The following is a 23,587-nucleotide window of genomic DNA, read 5'->3' as shown; positions in this document are numbered from 1 at the left end:
AAAGTCTGTTCTAGATTGTTGAGATGAAGACTTATTACTCCAAGTAAATAAATGCTCATGTGGATGAATAGCTCTCCAAATGTTTAGATTAGATTAAATTAGATTAAACCTCTCCATAAATGATTTGACAGTTGATTTTGAGGCATTTGGTTTACCCGGCGGCCATTTATCAAGATTTCCATCAAGGACAGTATTGAAATCTCCTCCCATGATAATTGTAGCATTAGGATGTTTTCTTAACCATTCCAGAAAGATCTTTTCAACTAAGAGAAACAAGTGTAGTGGATTTTTTTTTATCAAGGTGGATAAGAAGTTACTCAATAACAAGAGAAAATCTGGATTTTGTCTTTCTGTAAGTTTTATTCAAAGGCACTGTGGGGGATGTATTTTCCCCTCACTAACATGCGTATGTTTGTATTCTTTTATATTCTGATTTAATGTGGTTTTTTCTGCGTCCATGTGGTTTAAACTTGGTGACGTGTTAACTTAATGTTTAAGATTTGTGTTAATTCTTTTCTCCTTCTTTTTGAGGTCATCTGGTCCTGTGTTGCCATGGAAGCGCGCCCATGAGCAGTGCTGATTGGATTCCCCCTCATTGGGGGAATCCACACTGGTTGAGAGGGAGGGGAGATGTTTAGGAATGTTGTTTGAGTTTAGACTGTTTGTGTTTAGTGTTGAGGGTTTTTCACCCCTTTGGAATTAGAAGTGGTGTAGGCTGATCATTTAAAAGGGGTGTCATTCAGACTGTGGGGGATTTTGTTTTGTTTTTGCTGTCTCTTGGGGGTTGAGGAATAAGAAAATGGCATCCTGTGGTCATGTAAAGTAAGACCTGTTTTGTTCCCTATGAAGAGAAATATGTAAAAGAATCAGAGCTCTGCAAACTTTTGGATCATGTTTGTTTTTTCTCTTTTTGGTGTGCATTCTTTGGACATTTTTAAGCCTGGACGGTTTGACTTACCTTTGCAGTCTTACAGGCACACAGCGTTTGAACAGTCTCCTGTGTAGGACAGAGAGCAAAGAGGAGACTTTCACATGTCCCTTTAATATCCCCATCAGGTGGGGGCTATCTTTAAACAACAACAGAGCCCCCCCTGCTCTGTGCTCTGTTGTACATCTAAAATAACACAGTTTGTGAGGTAGCCTCTTTACGACCCCCTGAACTAACCTCCCCGAAAGGTGTCGACCATAAACATTCCCCCGATAGAGTAAACATCTGTTTTCCCTCACTGACCATACAGAAGGGGTCACAAGTTGAATAGTTAAGATGGAAAACAACAGACTTTGGATAAAATGGGACAACTAATACCACTAGTACTTACTTACTAAAAGACTACACTAAGAATTTTCCCATCACATTCCTTTGTTATTACAAGATAATCACAAAACATAAAACTAAAATCCTACAAAACCATCGTCCTAAACCATAAAGATTAAAATGGAAACAAAAAAAATTTATCAAACACATGTGTTGTTTTCCTGGATCTAATATCCTTCAGACCACTAACAAAATAAAGCTAAAATAATGAGGAGAACAGTAATGTTAAAGGATATTCCTAACTTCATATATATACCACAATAATTCTAAATATCAGTCTCAACTCCCCAAACAGTTTTGAGTCATTACATCATCATTTCCATCTTCATATAATATAATCCTCATCCATGCAATCTGTTATCTCAAATGCAGAATCAACACAAACAGAAATCAAGTTTACATTCATATCAACTTTCAGCATGGAAACATTAATCAGTCTCACTACCATAGCTTTAACCCTTGGAATAATGCAACACGAAAGAAACACCAAAATCAAAAAGAAAAAGAAAATAATCCCTCCAATCCTCATTAACCAGGAGGTCCAACCTCCAGTAATCTACCATGGATGTCAGTCATGTTATTAGACATATCAGGAACAAAAGTACAACATCGTTCCCCTATTAAATGACAGACACCTCCCTTCTCAGCTAATAAGTAGTCTAAAGCCATTCTACTTTGCAGACTCATAGTTCTTATGGCCTGCTGTTCCTTTGTCAGCAAAATGAAACCGTCTTCAGTTACAGCAGCAAGATTTCCTAACTCAATTGACAAGTCATTAATATCAACACTGGTTGATCATTAATAGCATGTGGAGTCAAACAACAAACGTAGCAACTGTCATTCCTTATTTTCCTCGCCGTTTGATGCATCAGTTGCCACCAGTTGTTATCAGCATGATCGTCAGGGAAGTGATGAATCTCTCTTCGAGTCAGCTGATGAGTATTATTAGGATAATTACTCAGATTAATCACAAACTGTCTTTGCTGTACCTTTCCCCAAATAAAAACAGGGGTGATCAGAATATTCACAGTACCAATGCAATGTTGGAACAGGCCATCTTCCATACAACTGCATTGTAATCTCGTAGTGGAATGTCCTTTCTTCTTGTAATAAAACAGAAGAAACACTACCATAAAACAATATAATAATAAATAAATTCCCGCTGCCTCTGTCTGAGTGGCTTCTGCGCTTCAGGCTGTTACCAGTCTGGCACAGGTGGGCGGTCGTTGGAAGCCCCTCTAGGTAGGGGGTTCAGAACCAGGATGCTTTTCAGATGGTGTGGTGAACACTTTGCAGTGTGTAGCATGAACCCAGTGTCTTTTCCCTGGACCTTCATGGCAGTGTGAGTCACCAGCAGAATCTGGAACGGACCTCTACACCGTTTGTCTCTCCAGTGACGTCTCCTGGTCTCTTTGATCAGCACCCACTGTCCTGGCTGGAACTGGTGCCGAGGTCTATCGGCCACTAGGGAGGGCAGCTTTCACTATCTGATGAGAGACAGAAAGAGAACGTGACAGAACCTTACGATATTCCAACATGGAATATTCAAAATGAGCAGTTATTAGCATGCTTAAGTTAGTATTGGGTCTTCCTCCTGTGTTTGCGGGCCTTCCAAAAAGGATTTAGCTCAAATTAGCTCTGGATCTATTTTCCATCCGCATATACATGAGAAACAAACTTATTTTTACTGGGGTTACTCTTTTTTAATTATTTTTCATAATCTTCATCGGGTCCCGGGTTATTTTTAAACCCAAAAGTAACATGCAACGCTTCTGCTGACATATAGTCTTGTAATCTGGACACTACATTCTTTCCTTCAGTTAAAAAGGCTGTGGCTGCACCAGCTGGATCTTTCTCTAGCAGATTTAATTTGTAACAATAAAGGGGTGATCCAGCTCCTTTGAGAACAAATAAGTCTCTTGCCTTAATTTCCATTTGCCTTTTCACAAATATCTTTCCACCATAATCTCCATCATCATCACTTTCTTGTTCCACTTTCATTCTCCGCACACAAACACAAATCATCTTCCTTTCTGTGAAACATCACTTTGTTTTTGGTCCAGTTTGACTTGACTTGATTTGATTTTTCTTTCTCTGCGTTTACTTTCTCCAGTTCCTTCTTTCTTTCCTGCTTGAATCAACCAGAATTTCACATCCTCTATGCCTTCCTTCCCTTCCTCGTGATATCCCTGATAATATAATTTCAATTGAATTTTTTAATCAATAGTTCACTGTGCCAAATTAATTAAATTAATCTCATAGAACCATGGACATGGACTGTATTTTAATTTATATTATTAGAGCTCCCACAAAAGTTAACATAAACAATATCAATTTTTTCAACCATATCCAGAATTCCTCCTTTGGACGCATGATCTAATCTGTCCGTCCACTTAGCAAACAAGGAAAAAAAAATGTTTAGGTAGGCATGGCCTACCATCAGAAAAATGCCAACCAGAACCGCTGGCAAAAGTACAGCCATCCGATTTAAAAAAAAAAAAAAAAAAAAAGCGATGTTTTCCACAAAGCTCCGCAATCGTGAACCACCTCAAAAACATATTTGGAATCTGTATAAATAAATAGTCTGTCACGCCCAGAGACTCATGTTTTTAGTTTTCATGTTTAGGTTATGTTTCTTTTCAGTCCGTGTTTAGTTTTCCCTTCACTTCCCTCACTCAGGCCATTAGTTCATTCCCCTCACCTGTTCATTCCGCACCAGCTGCACCCACTCACTTAATCACTCAATCCCTACTTAGTTTCCTGCCTCCCCTTTCAGTTGGCCGGATCTTTGTTGATGTCACTGGTGTTGTTGCATGTTGTTGTCGCTGTTGCTTGTTGTGCCACGTTTCCACGCCACGTTTCCAACTAAGTTAAGTATTTATTATCCATGCCATGTTAAGTGTTTTGTTTTGTTTATAGCTTCGTTATTCTCCGGCTCTGCCGCGTTTTATGTTGATACTTTGTTTTTTGTTAATAAACCCTTTACCTTTTTTTGAAAGTCCGCATCCGTGTCCTCCCCTCTCTACACAAAACCTGACAGAAAGATCCGGCCAGAAATGGACGCGGCGGACTACACAACCTTCTGGGAGCTGGCTGGGGACTTCTGGTGCCTCTCATCGAGCTGCACCTCCTGGGAGAAACTGAACTCTGCCAATGAACTAATTGACTTTTTTGTACGAAAGCAGGTTCTCAGGCACATGTCAGGAGTGACGCACATCTGGGCAGAGGTGAGGGGTGTACAGCGCGCTGCTATGCTGGATATCTTTGGCATGGAGCCACAGAAGGTAGCCGCGCTGTACACACCCTCCCTCACCACTCCAGCATCCCAGGCCCCAGCCCCAGCCGTCCCAGAGCTGGCCCCAGCCGTCCCAGAGCTGGCCCCAGCCGTCCCAGAGCTGGCCCCAGCCGTCCCAGAGCTGGCCCCAGCCGTCCCAGAGCTGGCCCCAGCCGTCCCAGAGCTGGCCCCAGCCGTCCCAGAGCTGGCCCCAGCCGTCCCAGAGCTGGCCCCAGCCGTCCCAGAGCTGGCCCCAGCCGTCCCTGAGCTGGCCCCAGCCGTTCCTGAGCTGGCCCCAGCCGTTCCTGAGCTGGCCCCAGCTATAGAGGCCGCAGGGCCTGACCACGAGGCTTTAGGGCCTGACCAAGGGGCTTTAGGGCCTGACCATGACCACGAGGCCACAGGGCCTGACCACGAGGCTTTAGGGCCTGACCATGACCACGAGGCCACAGGGCCTGACCACGAGGCCATAGGGCCTGACCACGAGGCCTTAGAGCCTGACCACGAGGCTGTAGAGCCTGACCACGAGGCTGTAGAGCCTGACCACGAGGCTGTAGAGCCTGACCACGAGGCTGTAGAGCCTGACCACGAGGCTGTAGAGCCTGACCAAGACCAAGAGGCCACAGGGCCTGACCACGAGGCTTTAGAGCCTGACCACGAGGCTTTAGAGCCTGACCACGAGGCTTTAGAGCCTGACCACGACCACGAGGCCACAGGGCCTGACCACGAGGCTTTAGAGCCTGACCACGAGGCTGTAGAGCCTGACCACGAGGCTGTAGAGCCTGACCACGAGGCTTTAGAGCCTGACCAAGACCAAGAGGCCACAGGGCCTGACCACGAGGCTTTAGAGCCTGACCACGAGGCTTTAGAGCCTGACCACGACCACGAGGCCACAGGGCCTGACCACGAGGCCACAGAGCCTGACCACGAGGCCGCAGGGCCTGACCACGAGGCCGCAGGGCCTGACCAAGAGACCTCCGGGCCTGACCAAGAGACCTCCGGGCCTGACCATAAGGCGGCAGAGCCCGACATGGACTCACTAGTTCGAGCCCCTCCCTCCCACCCCCAGACTTTGGGGATGTCTGGGATCCATCCCTTAAAGGGGGGGCTCCCCCCCCGTCGGAGGTCCGTCCGACCGGGGGACGGTCTTCGCCTCCTGCTGCCACGCCACGGGATGTCTGGCCGCCCGCCAGACCACCACCTCCTGCTGCCACGCCACGGGATGTCTGGCCGCCCGCCAGACCACCACCTCCTGCTGCCACGCCACGGGATGTCTGGCCGCCCGCCAGACCACCACCTCCTGCTGCCACGCCACGGGATGTCTGGCCGCCCGCCAGACCACCACCTCCTGCTGCCACGCCACGGGATGTCTGGCCGCCCGCCAGACCACCGCTTCCTGCTGCCACGCCACGGGATGTCTGGCCGCCCGCCAGACCACCGCTTCCTGCTGCCACGCCACGGGATGTCTGGCCGCCCGCCAGACCACCGCTTCCTGCTGCCACGCCACGGGATGTCTGGCCGCCCGCCAGACCACCGCTTCCTGCTGCCACGCCACGGGATGTCTGGCCGCCCGCCGGACCACCGCTTCCTGCTGCCACGTCATCGGGGGTCCGGGCGTCCGCCGGATCACCGCCTGCTGCCACGCCGACGGAAGTCTGGGCGTCCGCCAGACCACCGCCGTCTCCTGCCGCCACGCCGACGGACGTCTGGGCGTCCGCCAGACCACCGCCGTCTCCTGCCGCCACGCCGACGGAAGTCTGGGCGTCCGCCAGACCACTGCCTCCTGCTGCCCGAAGCCGGTACCACGCCCGTCTCTGGTTCCCCGACCGGCTTCGAGCCCCTCCCTCCCACCCTTGGACTTTTTTGGGGTGTCTGGGATCCACCCCTTGAGGGGGGGGCTCTGTCACGCCCAGAGACTCATGTTTTTAGTTTTCATGTTTAGGTTATGTTTCTTTTCAGTCCATGTTTAGTTTTCCCTTCACTTCCCTCACTCAGGCCATTAGTTCATTCCCCTCACCTGTTCATTCCGCACCAGCTGCACCCACTCACTTAATCACTCAATCCCTACTTAGTTTCCTGCCTCCCCTTTCAGTTGGCCGGATCTTTGTTGATGTCACTGGTGTTGTTGCATGTTGTTGTCGCTGTTGCTTGTTGTGCCACGTTTCCACGCCACGTTTCCAACTAAGTTAAGTATTTATTATCCATGCCATGTTAAGTGTTTTGTTTTGTTTATAGCTTCGTTATTCTCCGGCTCTGCCGCGTTTTATGTTGATACTTTGTTTTTTGTTAATAAACCCTTTACCTTTTTTTGAAAGTCCGCATCCGTGTCCTCCCCTCTCTACACAAAACCTGACATAGTCACAGGTTTTCTTTCCGCTAACTTGCAAGCCTCAGTTAAAGCAATTAATTCAAACCCACAGCAAAACGAGAGGAGGAGTCATTAACATACAGGAAAAGATCAGGGTTAGACAAAGGGGTGTCCCGTTATCAGGACGGGGGAACAAACAACATTCAAAACAGCTGCGCAGTCATGCCGCTCTCCATCCCCCTCAGTAAGCAGAAGTTGACTTTTAACCATCCTCCTCAGAAGTGTGGCTGGTTTTAAAGTGATACAGCGTTTAACTATAATGTTGGGCATGTCCAATAATATAATGAATATCTAAGCCACCTTGCTACTGATAAATGAGACGTCTTTTGTTCCAGGTGGATGACACAAACAGAATGTAGAACAAAAACTGTTAGTGGATTATATCCAACAATGTCACATGACGCCAACACTGCTTTCTCAGCTGCAGCAACAGCGCTGCGACTGCATTAAGCCTACTGGAATAATAAACCACAGGTTGCAATTTATCACCATGGGATTGCAACAACACAGATGACATGAAACCAGCCTTTTCAGCCACCATTTGGATAAATGGTTTCTCAGAATTTGGTAAGGCCAATGCAGACGCAGCGGACAAGGCGTTTTTCAAATCAATGAAGGCCAATTCTGCTTAGGGGCTGCCAAGCCCCTCCCATATATTAAGCTGGCCAATGGCGCTTCCAGCTCAAAGTAATTTGCAATGTGAACTCTGCAATAACCTAGCCTGACTACGTCATACTCACGATTCTAGTCAGAATGTGAGTCTGATACCGCTCAATAGAGATTTGAGTATGGGGCGTGTTTCAACCGAACCAGGAGAAAAAATGCCTCTTCGCTCAATTGGATAGACCTACAACCAATCAGAGCAACGTAGTATGTGACGTAGATTAAGCAACACACACATTTGTTGTAGGAAGGACGGCAAAAACATATTTTCTATCCATAAAAGCCTTTATCGCGTTCCTCTGTTCGTCTTTCAAAATGAATGTAGAACAGACTCGATGGCAGAATCTACACACCCTAGCTCTCCAGCGGCAGCCATGTTCAGCTCTTTAGTGACGTAGTCGATAATGTCCCTGTTGATCATCTGTCCATCATCGTATAAAGCCCGCCCTGGCAATCTGATTGGGTCGACCGATTCTTGGTCGGGCATAATGATTTCCCAACTGAGCAGAGCCAGACCGAACTTCCCGACCAAAACTTTTATGGGCGGGGCTAAGTTCGGCTGGCACCCAGGCTAGCAATAACCTGCCATACCCAAGAATGACATCATGTGTTTCTTTGTGAGAGGTTTTGGGATGTTCAGAACTGCATCAATGCGCTGAGAGGACAGATTTCTGCTCATGAGAGAACATGACCAAGAAACGTCACTTCTTCCTTCACAAATTCACAAATTGAAATTTTGTGACCTTTTCCTTTGAAGATGTTGAAGCAGTTTCAACATGTCTGTCCTACATTGATCCGTAAATCCTGCTGAAAGTAATAAATCATCAACGTATTGGATAAGGACAGTTCCAGGAGTCAGAGTCAAATCAGCCAGAGATTCTTTCAATGCTGTGTTAAAATAGTTGGACTTTCAGTGTATCCCTGACATAGACGGGTACAACAATAATAACAACTGGTTCACAATCTTTAATAAGGCCAACATCGTATTTATGAGCTGCCCACAATGAAATAGGCAGCTTTGCGAGATCTGCATCCGCAGAGGAAGCAGTAGCCAGCAATAGACACCACAATGACACCACAGGTGGCATTGTGTATGCTTTCTTCGTATGCTTTTCAGCTTGTTTCCTCAACAGTGACGCTCGCTGGTCTGGAGAGAACTGCAAATGTGACGCATTCTCGGCGCAAACTGCGCTTATGAGCTGAAGGAACTGTGAAGGGGCTGGCGCTTTCGATGACGTCATTAATGGTTCTCGAGCCAGAACAGTTGCGTGGTTGTGCCGAGTAAGAATCAGGCTTGAGCCGTTCGAGCGAGCAGTTTGCAGTGGTGTCAAAAATACACATATTTGTTACTTAAGTAGAAGTATAGATACTGCAGTTTAAAAACACTTTGGTAAAAGTTGAAGTATCAACTTAACCTTTTTACTCAAGTAAAAGTGAAAAAGTATGTGCTCCAAAACCTACTTAAAGTATAAAAGTATAAAGTAACCTTTAAATAATTTTTTTTTTTAAAACCCACACACAAAGGTAGATGCCACTATATGAATTGCAAGCTTAATTTGAAAAGTGATTAGTTCTACATTTGTACTTCGTTACTTGACACCTCTGCTTTTCAGCAACGGTTCCGTAAAAACACGATTGATCACCCTGCTTCTGTGTGCTTGTAGATATGAGTTCTTCAACGAGCTCTACCACCGCTTTTTGCTTACACCCAAAGTCATGATGAAGTGCCTGTGCCTGCAGGCGCTTGCGATAGTCTACGGCAAGTGCTTCGAGGAGATCGGCCCCTTCGCAGACACAAAATACATCGTGGGCATGCTGGACCGGGTATGTGCAGCCAAACTGTACCTGCAAGCGTTTACGGTGCTTTTATATCTATCAATAAAGGCTCAAATCTACATCACATACCTTTTGGTTACAGTGTACAGACAAGCTGGAAAGGGACAGACTCATCCTCTTTCTCAACAAGCTCATTCTCAACAAGGTAAATTGTTAAAAAAAATAGATGCATAAATGAATGATAAAGGGAGGGGCCTAACTTGTTCATTTTTGCAGAAAAATGTGAAAGACGTGATGGATTCAAATGGAGTCCGCATCTTGGTGGACCTGCTCACCATAGCCCACCTGCACACCAGCAGAGCGACTGTGCCACTTCAGGTATGAACTGTGGCCAGAAAGTAGAATTCTCCACTCGGCTCATCCCATATGTGAAAATCTTTGTTCTCCGTTTCCACAGAGCAACGTGCTGGAGGCATCACCGGACATGAAGAGAGAAAGTGAGAAGGAGTGGTACTTTGGTAATGCAGACAAGGAACGAAGAGGGCCTTTTAGTTTTGAAGTGGTAGGTCATTTTGGCCCAGTTTTTTGGGATGCTAACAGGTAATTTTGGCCCAGTTTTAACTGGGATTCATCCTGCTAACAGGTCATTTTTGCCCAGTTTTAACTGGGATTCATCCTGCTGACAGGTCATTTTGGCCCAGTTTTAACTGGGATTCATCCTGCTGACAGGTCATTTTGGCCCAGTTTTAACTGGGATTCATCCTGCTAACAGGTCATTTTGGCCCAGTTTTAACTGGGATTCATCCTGCTGACAGGTCATTTTGGCCCAGTTTTAACTGGGATTCATCCTGCTGACAGGTCATTTTGGCCCAGTTTTAACTGGGATTCATCCTGCTAACAGGTCATTTTGGCCCAGTTTTAACTGGGATTCATCCTGCTGACAGGTCATTTTGGCCCAGTTTTAACTGGGATTCATCCTGCTGACAGGTCATTTTGGCCCAGTTTTAACTGGGATTAATCCTGCTGACAGGTCATTTTGGCCCAGTTTTAACTGGGATTCATCCTGCTGACAGGTCATTTTGGCCCAGTTTTGACAGGGATTCATCCTGCTGACAGGTCATTTTGGCCCAGTTTTTGGGATGCTAACAGGTCATTTTGGCCCAGTTTTAACTGGGATTCATCCTGCTAACAGGTCATTTTGGCCCAGTTTTAACTGGGATTCATCCTGCTAACAGGTCATTTTGGCCCAGTTTTAACTGGGATTCATCCTGCTGACAGGTCATTTTGGCCCAGTTTTAACTGGGATTAATCCTGCTAACAGGTCATTTTGGCCCAGTTTTAACTGGGATTCATCCTGCTGACAGGTCATTTTGGCCCAGTTTTAACTGGGATTCATCCTGCTGACAGGTCATTTTGGCCCAGTTTTGGGGATTCATCCTGCTAACAGGTCATTTTGGCCCAGTTTTAACTGGGATTCATCCTGCTGACAGGTCATTTTGGCCCAGTTTTAACTGGGATTCATCCTGCTGACAGGTCATTTTGGCCCAGTTTTGGGGATTTTGGCCTGGTTTTTGAGATTCATCCTTTCCAACAGGAATGCTTTACTTTACCATTTTTCTGTTGCATCTTTGTCCAGATGCAGGAGTTTTGGAGCACAGGTGTCCTCACAGCAAAGACACGCTGCTGGGCACAGGGGATGGATGGTTGGCGCCCTCTACAGGCCATTCCCCAACTGAAGTGGTGCCTCCTGGCCTCCGGACAGGCAGTGATGAACGAGTCTGATCTGGCAACGCTGATCCTCAACATGCTAATCACCATGTGCTCGTACTACCCAAGCCGGTGGGGACTACTGGTTGTGTGTTTTGTTTTCCCATCTTGTGTTTTTTACAGTAATAATTTCATGAACCTGTCGGGTTGTTTTTAAGGTTTGTTTGGAAGGATAAATCGGTGAACAATAATTATGATAACGCTCTTAATTTACTTTGTATCTAGGGACCAAGATAACGCCATTATCCGTCCTTTACCTAAGATCAAGAGGATGATCAGCGACAATGCCTGTCTCCCACACATTGTCCAGGTAAAGTTGTGCTATATAAGTCCTACTCGAGTAGATGGGGTGATAAGATGAAGTGACATTCTGTGGTTTCCCATTGTCCACTCCAGCTGCTGTTGACGTTTGACCCCATCCTGGTGGAAAAGGTTGCTAATCTTATGTACCTAGTGATGCAGGACAACCCCAACCTGCAACGCCTCTATTTAACAGGGGTCTTCTTCTTCATCATGATGTACACAGGCTCCAACGTTCTTCCTGTTGCAAGGTAAAAGCATGTCATGGACCATACACGCTGTCTAACACATTCATCTACTTCTATGTTCTACACAAATGAAAGAAAAGAAATGAAAGGTCAGTGTTGTGTGTGCCGCGATATCTGACATTTCCTTCTTTTCTTTAGGTTCCTGAAGTACACTCATTTGAAACAAGCCTTCAAATCAGAAGAGGTGAAAATAATAGATATTCCTTGGGGAATTTGACACACCAGAGGCCATATGGAGCAGCGAGATGAGGTGTGAAGAGGCCTCTGTCTTGCCTGGCTCCTTCTTATTTAGATGGCTGTCTGGTTTATGTGAATGTCTTTGAACTCTCTGTTACAGGCGGCTGATGATAGAGAAGATAGCAGCTCATGTTGCAGACTTCAGCCCCAGGCTGCAGAGCAACACACGAGCCCTTTACCAGTACTGCCCCATTCCTGTAATCAGCTTCCCTCAGCTGGACAACGAGCTCTTCTGCAACATCTACTACCTCAGACATCTGTGCGACACCATTCGCTTCCCCAACTGGCCCATTAGGGATGCTGTATGTGTTTTCTCACCTTACTTTTTTTTAGTGTCCTGCTTCTGTTTTCTACCAAAGGGTTCATGAGGCACTACTCTGATTACTCCTGCAGGTGAAGCTACTGAAAGACACTCTTGAAGCTTGGAAAAGAGAGGTGGAAAAGAAGCCTCCTTCGATGTCTGTGGATGATGCGTATGAAGTCCTCAATCTGCCTAAAGGACAGGGCCAGTGAGTAAAAAAAAAAAACACGTTCTGCTTTTAAAATGATCATAGATGGTACACAACACATTGAGTTGATTTCCTGTGGCATTATGCCCCTTACTGTCATTGAAAGTTGTCTTTTTTTTGTCTTCAGGCATGAGGAAAGTAAAATTAGGAAAGCCTACTTCCGACTGGCACAGAAGTACCATCCTGACAAAAACCCAGAGGGAAGGGTGCGTGCATATAATATGCATAATAATAACTAGGGCTGGGCAACGATTAAAATATTTAATCTAATTAATCACATGATTTACCTGATTAATCACGATTAATCGCATTTGTACGCAAAATCCAAAAGTAGTGTATAGCTGTTAGCATTTAGTTTTATTTTAAATGTGCTGCCATATGAATGAAAGTGCCATAACATTTGTTGTGCAAACACACTTTTAACATCAGCATCTTTCTGTAGTTTTTATGTAGAAGCCTCGCTCCACTGTCTGTTTCCTTGAATGACTTGCTGCTATCAGTTGTGTGTTTTGCCTTTAAGTGATATTTTAGACTGGAACTACTACGCTGAGAAGACAATTCAACTTGGCAGTGTTTACAGATGACTTTGGTTCTGTCGACTCTGCCGTCTGGAAGAACTTTAAAAAGAAAATGGCCGAGTAAAAGTTCCGTACCCTTCTCCATGTTTGGTGGATCAGCAGACAGCAACAGACTTTTACAAAATAAAAGCCTGTGAGCAACAGACTTTTACAATAATAAAATAAATAGTAAAACGGGTGGTCCGTGGCGTAGTGGGTTGAGCAGGCGTCCCATGTACAGAGGCTATAGTCCTCGCTGCAACTGGCCTCGGTTCGAGTCCCGCATCGGACGGCCCTGTGCTGCGTGTTGTTCCCCGTCTCTCTGCTTCCTGTTTCTCTGAACTTTCCTATCCATTAAAGGCACAAAAGGCCCCCCCCCAATTTTTTTTTTTTTATTCGAAAACTAAAATAAATAAAGAAAATAAATCACGCGTTAATGCGATAATAACGAGTTAACTCGCCCAGCCCTAACAATAACTATTCAGAATGATTTTAGCAACTTGTTTTGTATTTCAGGACATGTTTGAGAGAGTTAACAAAGCCTACGAGTTCCTCTGCACAAAGTCTGCCCGAATCGTGGACGGCCCCGACCCAGAAAACATTATCCTCATCCTCAAAGCCCAGAGCATACTGTTCAACCGACACAAACAAGGTGTGTAGGTCGAAAAGATTGTTACAGTGAAAGTGAAGATGTGATGTGGGCTTTTTGTTTCAATCGTTGCTAATTGTTATGTTCCTCCACAGAACTGGAACCTTACAAATATGCCGGTTACCCCATGCTCATCAAAACCATCACGATGGAGACCGAGGACGAGCAGCTTTTCTATAAAACATCACCTCTCCTCCCGGCTGCTACTGACCTGGCCTTCCACACGGTGAACTGCTCGGCTCTTAATGCAGAGGAACTGCGCCGTGAGAACGGCATCGAGGTATTTACGACACATTGAGCCCTTAAATATCAGCATCTGGGAATGCTATCTGCGGGTAACCGAGTCTGTTTCTTCAGATATTATTGGAGGCTCTCTCTCGTTGTGTTGCTGTGTTAACGGCATCCAGCAAGCTTGATGACATGGCTGTACAGGTAGAATGATCAGAACATGCTTTTGTTTGTTTTTTGGTATTTGGAAAGATTTCTTCAACTCTTACTCCACCCACAGGTGTGCGGGCACATCTGTAGGTGCTACAGTGTGGCAGCACAGTTTGAAGAATGCAAGGAGAAGATCATTGAACTGCCCAACATCATCCGGGACCTCTGTCACATCTTGTTCTACGGAAAGGTTTGGATCTGTGTTCTGATCAGATATGAACGTGTCCCATTGACATTTTCACACTCATTGGGGTTACATGGCGCTGAAAGGATCAGATTGTCTAAATTACAATAAGAATGAGTTGAGCGAGGGTAATTCTCCTTGGATATATGGCGGTGAATGAATGGGATCAGAGGCACAAAGCGTGTCATACCCCGGTATGATAGGTGGCGCTGTACCCATTCCAGCTGTTGCTAATAGAGCCACTTCCTGTTGACCTCTTCACCACCAACAACAACAACAAACTCAGGCATTGGAGAAAGATGGAGAACGCAGAGCCAGATGAAGCTACGTCCCTCTACATTTGGTCTGTGATGAGCTGCTTGTTGCACAAACTCGATGCCCAACGGAGCATTCTCCATCGCGTTGTTTGTTTCTTTCTGACGGCGACAACAACCGGAATATCGTCTCCTTTGACTTCCGGGTCACGACCCCGGGAAAACATCTGGAGCATGCGCAGAACGCAAAGTCTGATTCACGGTCAACAAGCAGGTTTACTTTTACTTTCAACCGAGTTATCTCGGGGTCTTAATCCGATCCAATTTCTTGTCAGATTAAGGTGTCTACATGCAGTTTTATTAATCTGTAATTTAGACAATAATCCGATCCTTTCAGTGCCATGTAACCCCACTGACTGATGACTTGTGTGTTAATGCTTGCTGTCATCAGAGGCTGTTATCTTACATCAGTGTTAATTGCTTAACAAATAACTGCTAGCCATCTTTTTCTTCTGCCTCTAATAGTTTTAGATCAGTGATTTTGACCCCTTTAAGAGCCACCCGCTGCTCTCCAAATGATCAGGAAATACAGATGGAATCCAGCTGTTTAGGTGCTGAATAGAATCAGTTTTCAAATAATTAGTTTTATTAATGTGTTATGATGAGAAAGACGAGCTTAAATGGAAGTGTTTCATAGGAATTGTGTTGCCCAACAGTGATCCATTCTGTTTCCACCTTGCCTCCTCTCAGGGTCTCCCAAAGACTGCTGCACTGGCAGTTCAGTGTGTCAGCTCCTTCGCGGTGGATTTCTTCCTGCAAACCCATCTGTATCACGCTGGTGTGCTCTGGCACCTTCTGGTCCACCTCTTCAACTACGACTACACCCTGGAGGAGAGTGGAGTGCAGGCTAACCAGGACACAAACCAGCAGGAGGTTGCCAACAGCTTGGCCAAGCTCAGCCTGGTGGCACTCAGTCGTCTGGGAGGCTACGCTCAGACGCCACACTCCCCGGATGGCAATAACCCTGTTTCAGAGACCAACGGCATAGAGGGAACCCCTCCAGAGAACCCCACCATCCGTAAGAGCTTAGCATCCATGCTCACACCGTACATCTCAAAGAAGCTGGGGACAGGATCTCCTGCTGAGGTCAGTCGAACGGGGGGTCGAGCAGAGTTGGGTTCGTGCTGCATGTCACGGATCATCAGAGGATATAATTAGATTCTCCTTGTGCTGATTTCAGGTTTTGAAGCTGCTGAATAGTAACTCTGAGAATCCCTACCTGATCTGGAACAATGGAACACGAGCCGAGCTGTTGGAGTTCCTGGAGGGTCAACAGGAGGGAAACATCAAGAGGGTCAGGAAGACTCGCAGCCGTTCAGATTTAGGTGACAGAGTGACGTCCATGCGCGATTACTCACGTAGCCGCGTTGTTTCGTTCAACAGGGAGAAAATGACAAGAGCTTCGGTGCAGAGTTTCTGTTCAGTGATCACAGCAAAGAGCTCATCGTGGGGGAAATATTTGTCCGGGTGTACAACGAGCAACCTTCTTTCCCGCTGGAGGTGAGTGTTCCAGCTCCGCTTAGTCGTGTTGTTGTTTGGCGTTACAGAGGCAGAGGTTTCCAGGCAGATAACACAAAGCTCCATTCTTAAGCCTCATCTTTAAAAAGACCCTTCAACAGTGGTTGAGAGCAACCAGACCTGCTCTCATGGGTAACCCCTCCGTCTTTTCCATTTTGTGTATGAACTCTTAACTTTGATGTGAATTAGTGTTTTTTTTGTTTGTTTGTTTTTTGTGTCAGATTTATGCATGTTATATCCGTTTGTCATGGTGTTTTTTTTTTTTTTTTTTTTTTAATGATACCTACCTTTGGACAACGGATGAAATTTAGCAACTGTGCTAACTCTGGCATATTTACATTGATGCTCTGCTGATATGTTGATTAATATAAATAAATAAAAAATAACTAAACAAATAATAAATCGCTGTTAATGTCAGAAGTGTATGTAAATCTCTCTACCGTCTCTCTGTTTAGTTCCCCAAAGCCTTTGCTGCCAGTCTGCTGGACTACGTCGGCTCGCAGGCTCAGTACCTCCACACTCTGCTGGCTATGAGTCAGAGCAACAAGGTGGAGTCCCAGCACCACGCCGAGAGGCTACGTTTCGCTGAGATGGCTTTGGAGGCTCTGCGTAATGTCATCAAGAACAACGCTGGTGAGAAGGAACACCAATGAATGCTGAGTTGTATTTAGTTGCTTTAAAGCTTCTTTTCTGAGCTGCTCTCTGCTTTCAACCACAGGCTCAGAATCCGAGTGCATTGGCCATTTCAAGCTGCTCTTCTCTTTGTTGCGGGTGCATGGAGCCGGTAGAGTGCAGCAGCTGGTTTTGGAGGTAGAGTCGATTAAATCTGGGTCCGGACTTTTATATCTTGTGTGGATCCCTGTGAGGCCTCATCGTAATCGCATCGGTTTCTCCTGCAGGTTGTGAATACGGTGACGTCAAACCAAGAATGCGTGAGCAACATCGCCGAGTCCCTGGTGTTGTCCAACCTTTTGTTGCTGATGCACTCACTTCCCTCCAGTAAGCAGCTGTAATAGCGATCATTCTGTGTGGGATTCTTTCTCTGCTTTCATTGTTGAGCAGTGAGCTTAAATTCATGTTCTTGCATCTTTAGGCAGGCAGTTGGTGCTGGAAACCCTCTATGCACTGACTTCAAACACAAAGATAGTCAAAGAGGCTATGGCCAAAGGTCGGTGAACTTGTACTTTTTTACATATATATATATTTATATGTGTGTGATTTTTGCCTGCATAATGTTTCCGTTTATCTACGTGTCTCACAGGTGCTCTGATCTACTTGCTGGACCTCTTCTGTAACTGCACACACCCCCAGGTTCGCACTCAGACTGCGGAGCTCTTCTCCAAGATGACCTCAGACAAACTGGTTGGACCAAAGGTCAGCTTGGACTGATGTGTTGTATAATCATCATTATATCTGCAAATAACTCACCTTTTGTGTCTCTTGCTCTCTGCCAGGTACGTCTCACACTCGTGCGCTTCCTTCCGGGTGTTTTCATGGATGCGATGCGAGACAACGCAGAGGCGGCCGTTCACATATTTGAAGGAACGCACGAAAACCCCGAGCTCATCTGGAACGACAACTCAAGGGAGAAAGTGTCCACCACCGTCCGGGAGATGATGCTTGAGTATGTTTGATTTGTGGTGTAAGCAGCCGTTACCAGAACTGTCTCAGAGGGTGATGTCGATGCTTTTCTATGTCTCTGCAGACACTTTAAGCAGCAGAAGGACAATCCTGATGTGAACTGGAAGGTAAGTGTTAATCAGTTTGTCCGAATGTTTTGTGGCTCGGTGTGAAAATCAACTTTTTGGCCTTTGTGCTCAGTTGCCGGATGATTTCACGGTGGCTTATGGAGCGGGTCAGGGGGAGCTTGAGGTCGGTGGAGTCTTCTTGCGCATCTTTATTGCTCAGCCTGGGTGGGTGCTACGCAAGCCTCGAGAGTTCCTGGTGTCCCTCCTGGAAACCCTGACCGAGCTGCTGGAAAAGAACAACCCCAGCGTGAGCAGATGTGCTATTTGGAAACTAAAAAAAACTAATTATTTTTGCCTTTCTTTTTTTTTGTTTAATATTTTTATTGGGAAGTATGGTACATTGGAATAGAAATCAATGTCACATTTACATTGAGCATTGTATCACCACTGTCAGTTTGAGCAAACATATTGATACAGTCAAAATAATGTGCATCTTGATGAGTTAACAAAAAAAAGCACACAGTCTACCTCCTCTAGTGTTTTTGGTTGTTTCTTTTTCACAACAATTCCAGAACAATACACAATTGTAGGGGGCTACTTAACTAACAGTTAAAGACATCTATATGTAGCAATTGAATGAATATAATAAGTGTAATATGTACATGTGTGTGTAAGCTCTTTTTGCCTTTCTAACTGGCATCTGTGGTTTCCTGCAGGGAGAGGCCCTGGAGACGGTTACCACGGCGGCAGTTTGCCTCTTCAGCACCCAGAGCCAGCTGGCTGACCAGGTTCCTCCTCTGGGCCACCTGCCTCGCGTCCTGGCAGCACTCAACCACAAGAACAACGCCGTGCCCAAGAGCTCCATCCGCCTCATCCACGTCCTGTCGGACAACGAGGAAAGCGTTCCGTGTCTGAGCTGACACTAGATCACAGAAAGCCCAACAGGGGCTTAAACTTCCCCCTCTCTTTGCGACATAATACAGTGCTAAAGCTGCGTTGTTTTGCACAGCTGTGTGTTCGCTCCATGGCTTCTCTGGAGACGATCGGCCCTCTGATGGCTGGAATGAAGGTTCGGGCAGACATGGCCGGCCTGGCGTGTGAAGCTCTCAACCGGATGTTCCAAAAGGAGCAGACGGAACTAGTTGCTCAGGTGAGTTCTCAGTTTTGTTGCTTTATCTTCACCACGTTCAACGCGGCCTTAACGAAACGTCTCATAACTGATTAACAGGCTCTCAAAGTGGAGCTCGTTCCATACCTCCTGAAATTACTGGAAGGAATTGGCCTGGAGACGTTAGATAACCCTGCAGCTACCAAGGCCCAGATAGTGAAAGCCCTCAAATCCATGACTCGCAGTCTACAGTTTGGAGAGCAGGTATGAGTTAGTAGTTTAACTAATGCAGTGACATCACAGTGATGGATGTGACTTAAAGCCCTTTGCTTTGTAGGTGAATGAAATTCTTGCGAGGTGTGGAGTGCCTTCAAAGACCAGAAACATGATCTCTTCATCTCAGAGTCCCAGACTGCAGGCTACCTGACAGGTAACGGGTTTATCAACAGCAAAATATTTCTTTGATTACTTTAAAGGTAGGTCTTGATTCTCTTACTCTCTCTGATCTATGAAGTATTCTCAATGCTTTGCTTTTCCCTAAAAAAAAACAAAACCAAACACCTGGCTGTTTCTTCACTTGACCTGAAACCCAGCAACCCTTCCGTCTGTCCACGTCTTTTAACCACCTGGCTCTACCTTTCCCTTCCTCTCTGTCCTCCGGATTTCCTCCTCAGGGGTTTCCACTCCTTCTCTCCTGGCCTCCAGCAGCCCACTGCGAGGTGGGCTTTAGACTCCAGAGCTCGGCCCTCACAGCCCTCCTCTCTCTTGCTCTGATGCAGGTAGACTCGTACCTGACTACTACTACCATCCTCTCCCTCTTTACTTTCATCCCTTTTCCACTCTCATCTTTTCACCTCACAGTACTAAAGATGTCATTTCATCCTCACTAAATCATCTGCTCCATCCTTAAGATTTATGTGTTTACACTGTATATACCATAATCTGAGTTAAAGGGATAATCCGGAGTAAAATGCACTTTAGATCAATTTACGGGATGTTGGGAGTACATACGTTGAGTTGACATCAAAATCATGTCATTCGGATGTGTTTTGAGAATTTCGATTTGACCGTTTTTAGCCAAAAGTCGTTAGCCTGGAAGTGATGAGGGAATCGAGTATCGCAGCCACAAAACACTATTTTTATACCTCTTCTACAGCTCCAAACAACATAACACTTACGTGGTAGTGAGTAGAGGGTCCCTAAAGCCAAACCGAAGTGTCCCGAGGTCTTCATGTGGTCGGATATAGAGTCCAGAATGGATTTAATCAAGCCAGTACCTTTCCGGAAATGTGTCTGCTGCAGCTGCCGCTACAGACCGTGGTGAAGTTGGTTTGATATTGGTTTGAAAAAAAAGACACCTTATTTCCTTATTGTGAATATCTGTCGAATATCCAATATCAAACCAACTTCACCACGGTCTGTAGCGGCAGCAGACACATTTCCAGAAAGGTACTGGCTTGATTGAATTCATTCTGGACTCTATTTCCGACCACATGAAGACCTCGGGACACTTCGGTTTGGCTTTAGGGACCCTCTACTCACTACCACGTAAGTGTTATGTTGTTTGGAGCTGTAGAAGAGGTATAAAAATAGCGTTTTGTAGCTGCGATACTCGATGCCCTCATCACTTCCAGGCTAACGACTTTTGGCTAAAAACGGTCAAATCGAAATTCTCAAAGATTTATGTGTATACACTGTATATATCATAATCTGAGTTAAGGTGTCCTTAGGAAGGACCAAATTGCATCACAAATTAATCAGAAAAAGATGCTAAAAACAGAAAATATCCAGATTAATCAACTGCAAAGTGAGTTCAGGATAGCCAAGCTTTCTTAGTGCTAACTGGACCAACAAACTCCAGTCGGATACAGTCGGTATCACCATGGTTGTAACATACTTTCTGTCTTTTTTAACTCATCTTTACTCACTCGGGCCTGGTCCATGCTTACAGAAAAGGAGCATTCGATGCATCCTTTTAATGCTTGCACTCCGCCTCTTCAGTCGAGTGAAGAGAGCACATAATCTGCCTCCAAGGAGCTTATATGCTCAAGTTACCATTAAGACAAATTCTGGCTTAACGCCTAAAACTCCTGGCTGACTCATCTAGCCTTGAAGCTCTGTGTTTTAGTGGTTCTCCCCACAGAACTGAATACAACTATTGACCCTCATACTCCATGTACAACCCCTCGTACAAAAGCATCCAAAGTTAGAATCCTGCAGCCATCACCCCTTCATAAACCACAGTCAGTAGTTTCTGGGTGTGTCCACACAGTGTTTTTACAGTGGGAGCGAAATGCTCGCCAACGTTTTGGCTGAGCTTCTCCGGTACAGTATAGGATGGACAGACGCAGACAGAAGTACTTCTTTTCCATTGTTTATGTTGCCTGGATGATGACTTCTACTTGTATGATGAAAAAAAGAATGAATATAATTATAATAATATATTATATATATGTTATAATATATATTTTTAATATCATATAATCTAATAATGAATATAATATAATATAAAAAAATAATGAATATTTCAGAAAAGTGCCAAACTACACTTTGTGGACACTCGGCTCCAGTTTAGTGCATCATTGCAGTTCACCAGTCGCACTCGAGCTACCTTTAGGTCGCACCGGGGCCGTAACTTGCCGTTCTCCTCCCTTCTTTTAGGTCCAGGAGTGGCAGGTTACCTGACAGCAGGAACTGGCGCCACTGTTATGCCCAGCGTCCCACCCCCTGTGGACAATGACATTGGAGACCAAGGCTGAAGGACCAACGCACGGTCGCGCTCAGGCACCCAGGCTGCCCTGCAGTTTCACGTCTGCGGCTCAGAGAGAACCTGTTCAGCTCCCCAGAAGAGGGGATGGAGAAGGAAGACAACTGGGGAGAGCGAGCCGTCACCGAATTTCACCACAATCTCAGCCCCAGCCCCTCTTTACAAAGGACACTCAAGTCTTCAAAAACACTTTGTTTTAATGGATGACCACATTTGTTTTGTTCCTGTTCCACTTTTGTTTCTTCCAATGACAGAAAAAAAGTTTACTTTTTGTATGAATATATTTTTTACTTTCGATTTTTCTTCTTTTCTTTCTGATGAGAAAGACGCGGGAAGACCAAGGCTCGTCTTTGGGAAGTTGTTTCCTCCCTCCTCATCCCGTTCCCTCGATCCCTAACCGTCTGTTCTGAAAGCCACGACTCATCTGAGGGTGTTTTTTGCCACATTTGTGCACTGGATCTGTCCTCTTTAGTAAATGTAATTTCCGAATCTTTGTAACGGATTCTAACATCGAAAAGAAAAGAAAAGTTACCCAGGAGATGATGAAATGTATTGTTTCTCTGTCCCATTTCTTCACAAAATGATGTGACTGTGACCCTCAGAAGGAAGCTGAGCTGTCTGGTTCTGTCAGGTCATGACACAGATCTCCTCTCCTAATGTCCAGCCTTTTATTCCTCTGATCTTCTTCATTCTACACTCTGCTCTGAAGGCTACTCTTCTTGCCTGCCTCATATTTTTTTTTAAGTAATTCTCCTCCCCAGAATGCAAAAAGCACTAGAATATTTATGAGTGAAAAATAACCACAGGAAATGAGCTTCTGCTGACGTGACGAATGCCTTTGATTATGAATCTATGTGAAAGACTAGTGCAATTTGTGAAATGTAATATTACGTATATAAACTTTCTATATTGAATGTACATTTAAAAAAAGAATCAGTCACACTTGTACATAAAATTTTAAGAATAAAAGGGAACCCACAATGTTTTTCTTTTGTATTTAGATTTGTATTTGTCAAACTATCCGCGTTACTCTCTCATATTGAGACGTAGGTATCCGAGTTCTGTATTTACTAAGTTACTGGCTCAGAATATTCATTCAAATTGTGGGCATACTCAGCAGCACCTTTTGAATTAGATTACATGGTGTAAATTGTACTCAAGTATGAGTAAAATTACACACTTGAAATAAATACTCATAATAGTACATGTACCCAAAAATCTACCTAATTATAGTAACGGGAGTATTTGTAATTCGTTACTTCCACCCCTGAGATTTAGTAATCATTCACGTTTGTGTTTATTTGAATGTCTATTTCTGCACTGTAGACTGTGTGGTTTCTCCACAGTGATAATAAATAAAGTCTGCTGTGTGAAAAGATATTTGAGATATGACTTTGAGGTAGATTAAACCAATGTTAATTATTTTCCATTCAATTTAAATACAAAAGTAGAATCCTGATTTGATTATTTATGGAAAAGTAGGAAAGTATGGTATTTACTGGTTTTATGAAATAGTTAGAATATACCTTTATGTTTTTTTTCTGATAATATTTCCAACCTAATGTGTACATGTTTAATTGAGATCTGCGTGCGATGGAACTTTTGAACATGCAGTCCGAATCTTCTCGGACAGATTAATGGGTAACACCGGAAATTGCGTCAATGGCGCGAACCATAGAAATAGAGAGTAGAATCAGGAGTCTTCAACACAAATCAGCTTTACAAACTTAGCCAAGCAAGTACACGGGGGACAAAATGGTCTACTGACACTATCAAAAAAGGTCTACCATTAAAGTTCGCATGTGAAGCTACACATGCACTTGTCTTCATGCTTGCCGGAGTGACTACACGATGGAAACAAACAGTTGGATATCACTTCACCAGCAATTCAGTGGATGGCACAAAAC

At 45.0% G+C, this 23,587-nt stretch overlaps 1 pseudogene; it reads left to right on the top strand.

The window, feature by feature from the left end:
* The first annotated feature begins 3,743 nt into the window (after window positions 1-3,743).
* Window positions 3,744-21,701, top strand: LOC142399963 (dnaJ homolog subfamily C member 13-like; annotated as a pseudogene).
* The last annotated feature ends 1,886 nt before the right edge of the window (window positions 21,702-23,587 follow it).

The sequence above is a fragment of the Odontesthes bonariensis genome, chromosome 15 (assembly GCF_027942865.1).
Source record: "Odontesthes bonariensis isolate fOdoBon6 chromosome 15, fOdoBon6.hap1, whole genome shotgun sequence".
Lineage (NCBI taxonomy): Eukaryota > Metazoa > Chordata > Actinopteri > Atheriniformes > Atherinopsidae > Odontesthes > Odontesthes bonariensis.
The sequence above is the reverse complement of the archived record's forward strand: the minus strand, read 5'-3'. Positions and strand labels throughout refer to the sequence as shown.